Below are 15,028 nucleotides of genomic sequence, written 5' to 3' on the forward strand. Positions count from 1 at the left end.
CTCTCTCTCTCTCTCTCTCTCTCTCTCTCTCTCTCTCTCTCTCTCTCTCTCTCTCTCTCTCTCTCTCTCTCTCTCTCTCTCTCTCTCTCTCTCTCTCTCTCTCTCTCTCTCTCTCTCTCTCTCTCTCTCTCTCTCTCTCTCTCTCTCTCTCTCTCTCTCTCTCTCTCTCTCTCTCTCTCTCTCTCTCTCTCTCTCTCTCTCTCTCTCTCTCTCTCTCTCTCTCGCAATGGGCAGACAGGAAGCTCCCTCGTGATAGGTGTCTGCCGTCACTCAGAACGACAAGACGCACCCGTTTCTCTAAGAAACGAACTCCCTTCTCATTTTCGCAGTGTGCATTCATTTCTGGGGAGGGAGTGATGCCTTCCGTGCTCCTTCTCATCAAGCATGGCGCCCTTCCATCCACCACCGCGATCCCCACGTCAGGAAGGGAGGTGTGCAGGACCCGCATGTCTGTCTCAAGGCCGCTGATGTAATTCCGATTCTTAGACCCACTAGCGCCCGGAAAGTCATGGAAACATAGCCGAGTCTCATGACGCTAGGGGAAGAGATATACTGAAACAAAAGGAATGAGTTCATCTCGATTCGCCTTCGTGGTATTAATGCACGTTTCTGATACATGTTTTTCTATGGTAGTCCGTTATCTTTATTTATTTATTTATTTATTTTTCTTTAAGGTATCCTCCCCCAATAAAATAAATAAGTAAATGAATGAATAAATAAATCTCAACTGGAGGAGGAGCAAGAAGAAAACATAGCCAGGGTGCAACATGTACAGCGTTGACACTGACAAACGTAATGCATACTTCGTTCTCGCAGCTTTTATTTTAAGTCAGAGAATTGGTCAGCGAAAACAGATAAATATTACTACGAGTATGACAGTAAAATATGAATAAAAAGTTTTGTAATTCCAGAGTCTGTAAACAAGATTTAATAATGCATCCAAGTTCCTCTCTTGATTATCCACGAACAAGAAAAAAAAAGTAACGACCCAGTGTTTGACCTTTCAATTTAATTGCCGCATGGAATACATACTGTACATACTATGTTATTCAATTTTATCTTAATTGCCTAGGAGAGAGAGAGAGAGAGAGAGAGAGAGAGAGAGAGAGAGAGAGAGAGAGAGAGAGAGAGAGAGAGAGAGAGAGAGAGAGAGAGAGAGACTATAAATATGAATTTGAAGACGTCATTGTTGCTCTATCCTCACACCTTATCGATCCTCCATGTTCAAGAAATAATCTTAGTTAAGGTTACAGCCGGAATCTCTGGCAGTGGAGTGGACAACTTTAGTGAATATTGAGGGAACAAGTGAGTTCTTAGCTTGCAGAGTGTAGGCGATCACATCATATTGTAGGTCACATGGAGGCAAAATAAAAACTGACCGCCTGTCCGAAAAAAAAAAGCATAAATATATAAACAGCGTTGGACTGTAACAATATTCTATATTTTTTCTTATTTAGTGTTTTCTAGTTTCTCCAAAGAATAAAAAATCATATCTGACAGTGAAAAAAAATTAAAGTGATCATATCTTCATAGTGATAATGATAGCTATTAGTAGTAACCTTAACAATAACAACAACAACAACAACAATTAATACTAATTTTAAGGAAATGAATAACACTAATAACAGTAACTGTATGAATAGTCTTTCAGGTTGTGCAAGAGCAATGATACTCGTCTCTTTATATTGCAGACTTATGTAAACGGATATGATTTGATCAGATGTGTATCAGTAATTTCCCACACGGTTTGTCGTCTCATCATTGCCTCCTAATAATAATTACTGCAATAATGTACGTCTTGTCGCGTAACAATTCGGCACTATACTGAAGCCAGGCTCTGTAATTGCCTAAAAGGCACATAAAACGGTAGACATCATGATAATTACCACGTAAGTGGAGATTAAGATCAGCCCGCAGAAGTTGAATTTAAGAAATTAGAAATATGTTTACCTTAAGTTATAACTTCCCTAAATTTAGTTAGTTAATGGACTTAACGGTAGCAACAAGTCTAGAAATAACACCGTGAACTTTTTTTCTTCCCACCTTGCATCCACAGTTAGTATGTTTTACTAACAGTAGCTGGGCAGAGGGAAAGGAGCCCTCTGCCGTTCCATAGGTTACGGTTTCAGTTAGATTAATGACGTGGGGAGGAATCCTGCAGAGATCACCCCACTACATGGGGGAAGGGCTTTAGTTAATATGATGGTCCTTGGAGGTCGTGCAGAGCTTACCTTCCAAGGATGGGCTTACACAAGCCTGCAAGGGTCATTGACTTAATTTAATGGGTGGGGGCGCTTTTAAATCCTCCCTGTTTGTTCCTGAGTGTTTGGCGAGGGTGGGTCGCTGAGTGGCGAGAACCCGTTGCTGAAACCACACAGATTGAAAAGTCTGACGTATGGGACAATGAAATTACATAACCTCCGATGGCGATTGTGAGGAATTGTCTAGAGGACAGCAACAAGGTGCGTGCCATGGAGAGACTGATAATGGAATAACAACATAAAAACTACTTTCATTACTACGTATGTATAATATTACATGAATTCTGAAATTGTGTAGCTGCTGACGAGCAAAATTGCGAACACGTTAAACGTTTTGTATTTACTCCTCAAGCTTGACAGTCGAAGGCAGGTGAGTTGCTGCCTCTCTCAGTGATGTAAAATTTTAGGCTAAGAATAATTCATTGTACTCATCGTCCAGTTGTCTCCTGCGTGCGTATAATGTCAGAGATGCAAGTGAAAAAAAACATCCAGAACAAAACGGATAAATATTAATTTTACAGCTTCGATATATATATATATATATATCATTATATATATATATATATATATATATATATATATATATATATATATAATATCATATATATATATATATATATATATATAGTATATATATATATATATATAATATATATATATATATAATATATATATATATATATATATATATATATATATATATATAATATATATATATATATTATATATATATATATATAATATATATATAATATATTATATATATATTATATATATATATATATACAGTGTGTGTGTGTGTGTGTGTGTGTGTGTGTGTGTGTGTGTGTGTGTTTGGGGGTGGTGGGAGTGGCGCGCGCGTGTCCCTTTCCTGTCTCTCCTATGCAACTATTCCATTTCTTCTCTTCCCATCCCCGCTTTTCCCTCCTTACTCTTTCACCACTCTCTTTTCTATCTTACCAAGTCTTCTCACTCACTCCGTTATCCTCTTCTTTCCTATCTCCTCGGCTACCCGCCGCCACTGCCTCGCCATAACTACCTTCTCTCCTCAGCTTCGGTTTTTCCTTCTTTTAAGAATTTCAGTCTCTTCATATCTTTCTTCACCCCCTTTGCCTTTCTCCTTTCATTTTCCCATCTTCCCACCTTTCACCTCTTCTTCATCTTGCCATCCCCACTTCTTTCCTTACTTTTTTTTCGTCTTTCATCTTTTCATTTACCACCACTTTTCATTACCACCACAATCATTGTTGTTACTACTAACTTTTTTTTTTTATCTGGTACAACAAAAGGTTTCTGTTCATTGTTACTGTACCTCAGGCAGACGCGCGTGGCGAGTGCCGGGAGAAGTAGCAGACGACGCAACTATTGTTCCCATTTTCCCATTGGAAATATTTTAAAGTTCTACAGAACGAAAATGTATTCCTTTATTACAAAAAAAGAAAAGAAAAAAAATGTTGTGTGAATGATAGATGTGGGAAATAAAATAACTAAGTAGAGCGTATGGGAAGGAATAGGTGATGTCTTGCTGTAAACGTAACTTTAATTGTAAATATATCTCAGCTAAATGGTAGTGCAGTATTGTCTGTTATTTACAGTACTTAATATTTTAACTTCATACGTAACGAATTTGATTATTCTGATCTTATTAATTTGTTCGTGATATTTTTAATCCCATAATTCAGCCAATGACATGGAAAGGGACGGAGCCTCTGAAATGCAGTGAGCAGGGCTTTTCAGTGCAATCTAATATCTTGAAAAAGAAAAGAAAAGAAAAGTAAATACTCTACAGTATTGCTACCACCAGCCAGCTACCACTACACTACTACTACTACTCATATGGATGGGGAGAATCCTTCGCCTTCACTCTTCTCTTTATCTCTTTATATATCATACAAAACATCTTTCCTTAATTCCCACACAACCTTCTCCTATCTCTTTCCTTAGTCTCTCATTTCTTACATCTCTCTTTTTCTCTCCTGACTCATATCCTATCATCTTTTTTATTAACTATCACCAGCAGGGTTCAACAAAGGAGACGTTCATAAGGTTTCTTTTAGTCAGGGGATTTTGGACCTTGTACGAATGGTTGTCAGCTAGAAAAAAAAATGTGATTCAGGAAGGAGATAGACAAAATTGGACAGGTAGACGTGTAGGCCTACTGGCTTCTCGCAGCCTTTCTTTTCTTAGTTTTTTATGTTCACAAATAGCAAATTCATGGAAAGTTTACAGAAGTTAGTAGTTTCAAGAGGATGATGGTTTAATTTATGCATGACCGGACAAATGTTAAGTTATAAGAACATAAGAAATAAGGAAAACTGCAAGAAGCCATCAGGCCTACACGTGGCAGTCCCTGTATGAAATATAGCTACCTATTTCCACCTATCATCTCCATCCATAAATTTGTCTAATCTCTTAAGGCTCCCCAATGACTCAGCACTAACAACTTAATTACCGAGTCAGTTCCATTCATCTACCACTCTATTTGAGAACCACTTCCTTCCTACATCTTTTCTAAACCTAAATTTTTCAAGCTTAAACCCGTTGTTTCTTGTTCTGTCCTGGTTAAAATCCTAAGAATTTTGCTTACGTCCCTTTTGTTATAACCTTTATACCATTTAAAGACTTAAATCAGGTCCTTTCTTATCCTACGTCTGTCTAAAGAATGTAAATTTAACAGCTTCAGTCTTGCTTCGTAAGGAATACTCCTCATCCCCTGTATCCTTTTAGTCCTACTTTGTAATGTTTCTCATAGGCCTATATCCTTCCTGTAATATGGGGACCAGAACTGCACAGCGTAGTCTAGATGAGGTCTGACCAGCGCCAAATATAACTTCGGGCCTTCTACTTTTAACACTCCTAAAAAAGAATCCTAATGCCCTATTTGCTGCTTTGTTTATGTCAATTGGCATTTTAGTCTCCTTGCATTCTTCTTTTCTAATTTTTGGTGGTGATAATATAGTAAATGTGGATGAGCGTCTACCTTCACCCCTCGTTACCCATAATAATCCAATTTTCTTCTTGATAGAAATATTTGATCACCTAATTACGAAATCTGGATAAAGAAAACTATCATCCAAGCTTAGCCATCCACTTGTTGAGGCTTTAGATGCATGTACTCCTGTGAATAGTCGCTCAACGCAAAGCACGTTATCATGAAACACACCGCGGCGACTGGTCCTCTCATACGTTACGCCATTGATTTACATGTTTAATTAAGGAAACAGCCAACCATAGTTTACGATAATGTAGTAACAGAGGCGTTCCTGTTCAAAGACTACTTCAGCATAGCCTGCCCTACATATATTAGCGTTTATTAGGCGCTGGGCTCCATTTCATTTCTACAGTAGCACCAAATCTGCACCGATTCGAGTATTTAAAAAAAGAAAAGTCTTGTTCTTCAAAACCTTACGAAGAAACGCTCGTAAATTAAACCAAACTGAGTGATGTTTCGTTCATCCTCCGTTCATCGCAGGTTGACTCATGGCGTGTCATGGCGGAGTAGACCAATTTCAAGGAACATTCAAGTACAAGAAATTACCTACTATAGTTCATTTGTGTTAAAGTTATCATAATCGGGCAAGTTAATAGGAGAAAAAAGTTAAATACGTAAAGCAAACAACATGCATGCTAAATTGCAGCGAATATGTATTACGCGACAAAAGATCAGTAGATATCAACAAGATGACAATGCAAAATATCCCATGATAATACATCGCAAGGAATAAAAAACATAAGTTAGAGACAAAAGGAGGAAAGAGGGAAAGAAAAAGGTTTTAAATACAGCGACATTTCTTATATAGACGGAAAATGTTACGATTTTTTTCCGCCATCTGTTAAATTTGAAAGCATTTTTATTTTTATAGTCTAAAAATATCTACCTTTGTTTAATAAACACTATCTCCATGTGATAATTTATTTTTTTCATTAGGAATAACGAAACGTTTTTTCACTAAGAATAAATATTAAAATATTCATTTTCTAATTTCAACGAAAATTTATGATCACAATGTTCAAATAATTTTTAACCAAAAACACGGATGCAGTAAAATTAATAAATCTGATGAATGCACTCTCTCTCTCATATATATATATATATATATATATATATATATATATATATATATATATATATGATATATATATAATATATATTGTATATATATATATATATATATATATATATATATATAGTATATATATATATATATATATATATATATATATATATATGTAATGCATCTATCTCATTACTGCTTCCCCTCATCTTCCTCCCTCCTCCCTTGCCATCTATGCTCCTATTTCTCCTTGCATTAGCTGTCGTCTCCTCCACATTCCCTTCGTAACTGCCTCCTCCGTCATCCTTTCCACCTCCCAATTCCTCTCCCTTACACCCCTAACTCCTGCATCTCTCTCTCTCTCTCTCTCTCTCTCTCTCTCTCTCTCTCTCTCTCTCTCTCTCTCTCTCTCTCTCTCTCTCTCTCTCTCTCTCTCTCTCTCTCTCTCTCTCTCTCTCTCTCTCTCTCCCTCTCTCTCTCTCTCTCTCTCTCTCTCTCTCTCTCTCTCTCTCTCTCTCTCTCTCTCTCTCTCTCTCTCTCTCTCTCTCTCTCTCTCTCTCTCTCTCTCTCTCTCTCTCTCTCTCTCTCTCTCTCTCTCTCTCTCTCTCTCTCTCTCTCTCTCTCTCTCTCTCTCTCTCTCTCTCTCTCTCTCTCTCTCTCTCTCTCTCTCTCTCTCTCTCTCTCTCTCTCTCTCTCTCTCTCTCTCTCTCTCTCTCTCTCTCTCTCTCTCTCTCAATCACGGCTTCTTTCAGGTGCAAGGAGGCGCAAGGGAAGCCGATCAGCCCCGCGTCTTTTATGCAAATTTCGACCACAGTTCCATCCACGTTAATGAATCCAGCGCCTCGTCCTCCTGTCTCAGCTGCTGTTCTCCCTTCAGCGCCTCCTTACCCACATACTCACCTCTCCTCTCTCTCTCTCTCTCTCTCTCTCTCTCTCTCTCACTCTCTCTCTCTCTCTCTCTCTCTCTCTTCTCTCTCTCTCTCACCCACGTGTACTTCTCAATCCTCATCCCTCCCGGTCTGTTAGTTTCGTCTTGAAAGGATTTCGTTTCATTTCGTTCAGTTCTTAATCTTCCTTCCCTTCTTCCACATGTGTCTTGATTCAGCCGCCTCGTGTCTCAGTTTGATTACCCAAACAGTCACAAGTTATGTCTTATCGGATTTGCATCTTGGATCTTGCCTATACTTCCAATTATCAGTAGTATTTAGTTTTACTTGAAGTAGTTTCGTGATGGATGCGTTAGAAATTACTTTGAAGCAAGGGGAATTAAGTAACAAGTTCCTCGGCTCTATATTTTCCTCGGTTGCAGAACGAACAAAATTAAAAATACCTAAGTCGACAATTTATGAAAACTTCCTTTTCACACTAATGTAATTCATGCAACTTGCCTTGCCTACCACGAGTGAGGATAATCTTTTTGGCTTCGTGTACCAGCCTGGGAATGAAACAGAAACTAAGACACCAAAATTATAAAAGACAAAAACATTAAAGTGAAGCGAAGAGAAACGAAAACTGCACGAATGAAGACAGAGACACACCGGAGGAATTATCTTTATGTAAATTAAAGACCCAGTTCCACTTTCTCAGTGGCAAACTAATTTTGAGTCTTCGTAGACCTCAATATTGACACAGAATGAGAATCGGGAGTAATTGCGAATATTTTAATGAATTCCTCTTATTAGTCTCTTCTTATTATATGTGCATTTACTCGCATATCCTCAGGTTGCTGTTTCATTTCCTGGCCCGTTTATTATAAATACATATACTCGTCCGTTTTCTCGTTCCCCCCCCCCCGCCTCCTAAGCTCTCTCTCTCTCTCTCTCTCTCTCTCTCCTCTCTCTCTCTCTCTCTCTCCTCTCTCTCTCTCTCTCTCTCTCTCTCTCTCTCTCTCTCCTCTCTCTCTCTCTCTCTCTCTCTCTCTCTCTCCTCTCTCTCTCTCTCTCTCCTCTCTCTCTCTCTCTCTCTCCTCTCTCTCTCTCTCTGCTATGGCGCATTTCATCCACTAAAGAAATTACATATAACACAGAACTGTCGTCAAAGTAAAGTCAGGTGAATCAGCCCTGCACTCGTCCACACACCAAGAAGCAAACCATCCGAGGACAATTAATTTATGTAAGCAAATTACTGATATCAATGTCATTCGATATTCTTTTTTCTTTATAGTTTTATTTATCGGTAACAAAATACGGTGAGTTAATAAATTCAGTCCTGTCACGATCTTTACATTGACTTAAAAGAAGGCGCTTTGTATTAACTCATAAAACAAAAATATGGTGGTATCCAATATTACTTTATACTGTTTTGTCAATCAGTGACACACTATTGACTGAGTGATGAAGTTAATGGGCATGAATCTAGATGAAGCGATAAAAAAAAATTGCAGCTTTTAACAAAGATGTTAAAGTATAAAACATGCGAGTAAGGAAAAGGTTTATTAAAATCTTGCAGACTTTGATAAGCTCTGAACAGCTCTTTCCATCATAAACTAAATGGAAATTGTAACAACTTCTGACAGATTACTTACGAAAGATATTTGTAAAAAATTTGAATTAAATTATCCAAGGTAAACAGCGAAAAAGGAATTAAACCTATGGCAGGTAATGAATATGTAGAATTGCAGCAGAATTTTTTGAACGCCTCAAAAAAAAAAAAATAAATTATAATATATATATATATATATATATATATATATATATATATATATATATATATATATATATATATATATATATATATATATATATATATATATATATATATATATATATATATATATATATATATATATATATATATATATATAATACAATCTGGACCTCTCACCTGTTCATAAAATCATTGTTCTTCAATCTTTCAATCAGAATTACTATTTTATTCTGTCTATCGCCTCTAGATCTATTTCCGAGACGTTCTCTTTCACTTGAGGGACGTTTTTTTCAGGCCGCTTTTCAGGAAGTCACTCAGTCCTATCAACGACACGGTCAGACAGTTACTCACGACTCTTATACACACATCAGGCACCTAAGGCCATTCATTTTCACTCAATCGTTTAGTGTTACTGAATCATCCAGTCACCTACCTACTTCTCCTTTATTGCTGCTCAGTTTTTTTTTTCAATATCACACATTCACTTAGTTTTAATGATCCTCTCTCTCTCTCTCTCTCTCTCTCTCTCTCTCTCTCTCTCTCTCTCTCTCTCTCTCTCTCTCTCTCTCTCTCTCTGATTCAGTGACAACGCGCCTCAGGTCAGAATTTATTGAATTTCATCACGTCATACAAATTGCAATTATTAAAAGTCATGCTGGATGAAATTTATAACCGACAGTTTGCGAGACTGTGACGACCTGAAATTCCTCGCAACATTACATTGCCTTGTGCAAATATGGTGTAAGTTATGGCGAGTAGCAGAGGTTACGTACGCCTTACCTAACAAAATACATTTCTCCTTAACATTTCAAAATCTATCTACGTAAACGGCAGGCTCATATTCAAAGCTATTCACTTTATTTTCTAATCTATTTAATACAATTAATTTGAAACTTATATTTTAACATTATCTTTAAAAATTATGAAGTATACGCTCCAAAATGATCAACAAATCGTGCTTTCTTCACCATAATTTTGCATAGTACCACTTACTCCACTTCAGCTAAGAAAACTGTACGCACGAGAACACCTCTACATTCAGTTGCTAATTATTCAAGGCAAGTGATTAAATATGGATGTGTGAGGATGTGCTTAAAGTGATAGTGGATGCAGTGGTGGTGACTAAAGGAATGGTGTGTGAATGGTACTGTTTTGGGGGATCTAGTAGCAGAGAGTAAAGCGGTGATAACGCAGAGTAAACAATGCTGAATTAACTAGGGAACCCTAAGTACAGTTTCTTTAGATAAAGGACTGTAGAAACAACATTTTGGCATTTCTGCCGTCAGTGGCTGGCGAGTTAGGCCAGGGACAAGGAGGGAACCGAAGTAGCATGTCGCCAGCTGCCGCCACCATCCCTAGTATTATCATCGCCTGCAGTAATTTTCGTGTCCTTGACTGTAATATACTTCCTATTTTTAGCACTATATGTTTTACTTTATACATCTGAAAAGGTTCCATAAATAAACAGTTATAAAACGTATATCAAATAGAATCAAATAGTGTTATATATGATGGTCTGGCAACTCGGATGTTTCCCGGCTCAGCGGCGTCACCTCACGTCTGGCCACCAAGAGACCCGCCGTGGCGTCACATCATTCATTATCAACCAATAAACACGTCCAAATAAAAGCATTACTTACTTACCACACCAGCTGTGCTGCTGGGGAGCGACTCGAGACAGGGCATCAGCACTTGTTTCACGTAGACCACAAATGAGAGTTCGCCAACGCAAAGAATCGACACACACATTTACCAGACAACACACGCAGAGGAAGTGGCTGTCATATCCTTAGATGAGAGTCTCGAAGCCTTCCTTTCAAGTTTCGAAGCCGTTCGGTACTTCATCGATTCAGAAAGATCCTCCGTCCTTATGTCATGATGACTCGTTTTCTTATTCATGTTCTAAATCAACGAGGTGGTCGATCGTTTACATTCGGTGCTACCTACCATCCACCAGTGTACTCTGTCTCAGTATTAGCCATTTATATGTAATTTTTATTTCTCACTGACTGGCCTTAGGAGTACTGAAATGTTGTTGTAGTGTTCGCTAGACCAATACTACTGATTGGCGAATAGGGCAGACTAATCTCTCTCTCTCTCTCTCTCTCTCTCTCTCTCTCTCTAGCGCTTTGCTTTACCTTAAAACAACAGCTTTAAGATTTAATATTATTATGCAGTCAATTATTGACTCACAAGGGAAGATAATTTAAGATGACAAGATCTAGAAATAATGATTATGATAAACATGAATGATTTTTATAGTTTATAAAAATTTTGCTGATGAATTAGTTTGATGCCTCAGAGGTCATGTCTCATACTGCTCAGAAAATTGACACACACACACACACACACACACACACACAAAGTACAAGAGTATATTACAGGAAGAAATATCACTACAAATATCTCACAAATCTCTGAAAAAAAAAACTGATGCATATAAGTAATTATGTTCTAGTATCGATTGCGTTAGGAGATTTTGTTTTGAAAAGTGAGATGCCATTTTTTTTTCCGTTCCACATTTGTCTCAAACACAAACATTCACTAATCATGAAGTGCACGTACACGCGAGAGTGCGAACCGTGAAGGAAAGGAAAGATCTATACACGTTTATGAGATTTTGTAAATGAGATCAAAGTAATCATATACATTCATGATATAAAGCTGTGAAGTGTGTTTTGGTTACTCGCTGAGCACCAAGAAGAGACCAAGACGAGGGTTCATTCTTTCTTCTGATGGTTGTGTCGGAAGTCGAGGTGTGTTGAGTCGAAGGTTGTGAGAAGGGAAAACTTAATTCAAGAGATACTTACGTTACAGAATGATTGAGTGTGGGATACTGAGTCCGAGTCGAGAGGAAAAGGTAAGTCGCTGGAATGTTGAATCGGAAAAAAAAAAAGAAAATTGAGTTGGAAGAGCTGGGATAATGTCAAGTCAGGAAAGATGAGTCAGGTGGGAATGACAGGAATGGTGATTTGGGAAGAGGAGCCATAGAGGAAAATAGTGAATAATTAATTGAAGATAGAACACGAGTTGTAAAAAGTTAGAAGTGGAGAATAAATACCTTGAGACAGAGAGCATTTAAGTGTAAAGTTAAGGGAAAATTTAAAGCCCTACCGGCTAATTTGAGCCTGCGTCCCTCTCCCGAGAGGCCGAAGAAACTAACAGTAGTTGCAATTAAGTTTCGAAACTCTCCAGACTTGGGCTTCGATCCCCAGCTAGGCCTTCCTCCCTGGAGAGTGTCACATAGCACAAAATTTTTAATTAAAACTAATTAAGGGTAACTGGGCCTACAGACAGGCAGATTTTAGTGGGGGCTTTATTTAACGACAATCCCTTCCTCTGATTTAAGTGCGGCGGTGAGTGCAGGTAAGGGAGAGCAGTCACGAAGCTCCCAGGGGCGTCAACTTGTCTTCTGGAATGGTTTTGTTCGTTAAACTTCCCGATTCCTTGATGAGGAAAAACAATGATCGGCCCAAACTTTGATCATTATGATTGTCCCGAATGGAGCATTAATTATCATCAAGGCCTTCGCGAGGAATTGGCGGGAGGGAGTTTTGTTCGTTCAGTGTGCTGTGCTCTCGTCCCTTCCTTTTGAACGTTGGTGTATGTGTGTGTGTGTGTGTGTGTGTGTGTGTGTGTGTAATACATACGATAAACACACAGCATACATCGTGTTCATAAACAGTGTAATTGATAACACACACACACACACACACACACACACACAGAGTCGTGCGTTATTTTCATGGATAAAATATGTGAACCCTGATTCTGAGTAGCTTAGAACTTGGCACGTTGATCCGAATTAATGCTGCATAACTCTTGATGAATTGTTTGGTAAGACACTGCCCGGTCTTGTCGCACTGAGGTTGTGAAGGAAAGTGCGCGAGGCTGTGATGGGGAGTTAGTGAGGGAGAGAGAGCGCTGACTAGTACGCTAGCAATTTGTTAAGTGAAGTGACACTACAGATCTCATAGTGCTATATTTTTTCGTGGTGTAATTGCAAGTGCACGGAAGTGTCGGCAGTTCCAGGAGCAAAAAGGACTCTTGCAACACCAACATGGTAATTACAATTAGATTCTTAAAGACGTTATGTTCATTTACAATAGAACTTCTTGCTTTGTGTGGTGGTGTGAGGTGAGCTGCCGGGTGGTATTCAAAGCTACACAGGAAGGGTATATTGAAGTAATATTATCAATACTGTATGCCAGCCATGTGTCGTATATAATGCATACTATCCATACTGCCATACAAACATACAAAGCTACATATGTACTTACATAATTAAATTGACTTACATTATATGCTAGTACTTTGTTAAGCATATTTATTCATACGTACACACATACATGTATATTTCCATACATACATTTACTTATAAGACATTTAAGTCCCTCAGCTTATGTAGTAGAGAAGTGTTGTGGTCTCATGGGACCTTCAGGACGTGGCGAGGCGAGTGCGGCGGCGAGTTGTGGCTGAGTGTCTGCTCCGAGATTTACAGAGCGATCCCTAGCGGGCCATATATCTATAATTAAAGGCATAAATATCAGAGCCCTTTCGTGGCGAGATGCAATTTTGGCAAGGCGTATAATTTTGTTTGCGGCCATGGAGAAAGAGGGAAGAAAGAAAGAGGGGGGGGAAAATAGAAGGAAGGACGAATAATCTTGTGGTAGGAAGAACCTTACTTAATTATTGAGCTGACCTGCCTTAGTCTCACCTTGAACACTTTGGAACTTTTCTTACCACTTCGGCTTAAAGGGCACGTGCCACGCTGTTCTTTATCATTTCATTCTCGTATTTCCATGCAAATGACAAGATCTGATATTCAACTTCATATTTGTGTTACTGGAATACTGTATGACAGAATAATGATGAAGACAGCGTGTGTTCCGACAAGAGAGTAGGTAGTGTAGGGAGATTATGGCTTTACGTAATAATGGGAAGGGGTGCAAGAGGGAAGGAAAAGTACGTGGCTTTCAGAGTGTGTGGCAAGAGTCGAGCTGGTGGTGTGAGGACTGTACTCGTTCAGTGTTAATTAAGAGTGTGTACGATTAAGAAGGTGTACGTTTTGTTACGATAGCGCTTGACGTTAGCAGTGTTCGTGGCGTTGGGAATGTAAGTGGTGTTATGAGAGTGAAGGCAGCGTTAGATTATTACAGTGCGAGGCGCTTGAAGAATCTATAGGAAGCGTCGAGAATTCGGAAGTAGGTGTAGGGGAAATCTGAGAAACGCTACATTTGCGACGGTAATGATCTAGAACACACACACACACACACACACACACACACACACACACACACACACACACACACCAATAAAAGTTCCGAATATAGATATGAAAAAATTTACCTTGTTTGCAGTATGCTGTATTTTATCATTCAGGTAGTAAACACTAATGCTGTATTTTAGTGATTTTCAAAGAACATTCCTATTTTCATCCCGCATTTGACCTACAATGCTACATATAACTGTAAATGAACAACGCCAGTGAAATTAGCTTAATTTGACTGAGTGATTAACTGATTGGCCGATTGATCTAAATATCCTCAACAAGAGAATTATATGGCGCCGTATAGAGAAAATATTATCTGATTCGTTAAAGGAAAAGATTAAATATGATGAAATAACACAAACGAAACTATATCAGTGCTTGTGATGAGTAGTGACCGAAGACAAGCCGGCGCCCCTCAGTGTCGCGGCTCGAGCACTGAGTAAATGGATTGCCGAGGAGGAAGGGAAGCTTGGAACAATAGAGAAGTGCAGCGGCGGCGTGAAGCAGGACAGGCCAAAAGCACCGCTGAGCCTCCTGGAAGTTACAAAGCACCCAGCGAACACTAATTTCCCTCGCTTATCTCTCCAGCATTAGCATATCTCCCCCTGACAAGCGCTAATGACTGAACGACCAGTTTCGGCGCACGTCCGGCCCATGCTTCGAGCCTCTGACTACCCATTACGTGTTAAGCTCCACCACTTTTCTTCTTTACCCAAAACGTGAATCCCAAATTTTGAGGAAAGGAGGAGGCTTTCGCGCCCCTTCTGGATAATGCCTTTAGCCTCCTCGCTCCT

The 15,028-nt window shown here is 38.9% G+C and overlaps 1 long non-coding RNA gene across 2 annotated transcripts in view; it reads right to left on the reverse strand.

The window, feature by feature from the left end:
• The window catches only part of LOC135114094 (uncharacterized), a 90,045-nt gene extending 77,384 nt beyond the window's left edge, over positions 1-12,661 (reverse strand). The window contains exon 1 of one of the 2 annotated variants that reach the window (XR_010275215.1): positions 10,603-12,661. This is a non-coding gene — a long non-coding RNA (uncharacterized LOC135114094). The remainder of the gene's footprint in view (positions 1-10,602) is intronic. The other variant, XR_010275216.1, reaches the window with a different exon arrangement.
• Between the last annotated feature and the right edge of the window lie 2,367 nt (positions 12,662-15,028).

This window comes from Scylla paramamosain, chromosome 27 (assembly GCF_035594125.1).
Source record: "Scylla paramamosain isolate STU-SP2022 chromosome 27, ASM3559412v1, whole genome shotgun sequence".
Taxonomy (NCBI): Eukaryota; Metazoa; Arthropoda; class Malacostraca; order Decapoda; family Portunidae; genus Scylla; species Scylla paramamosain.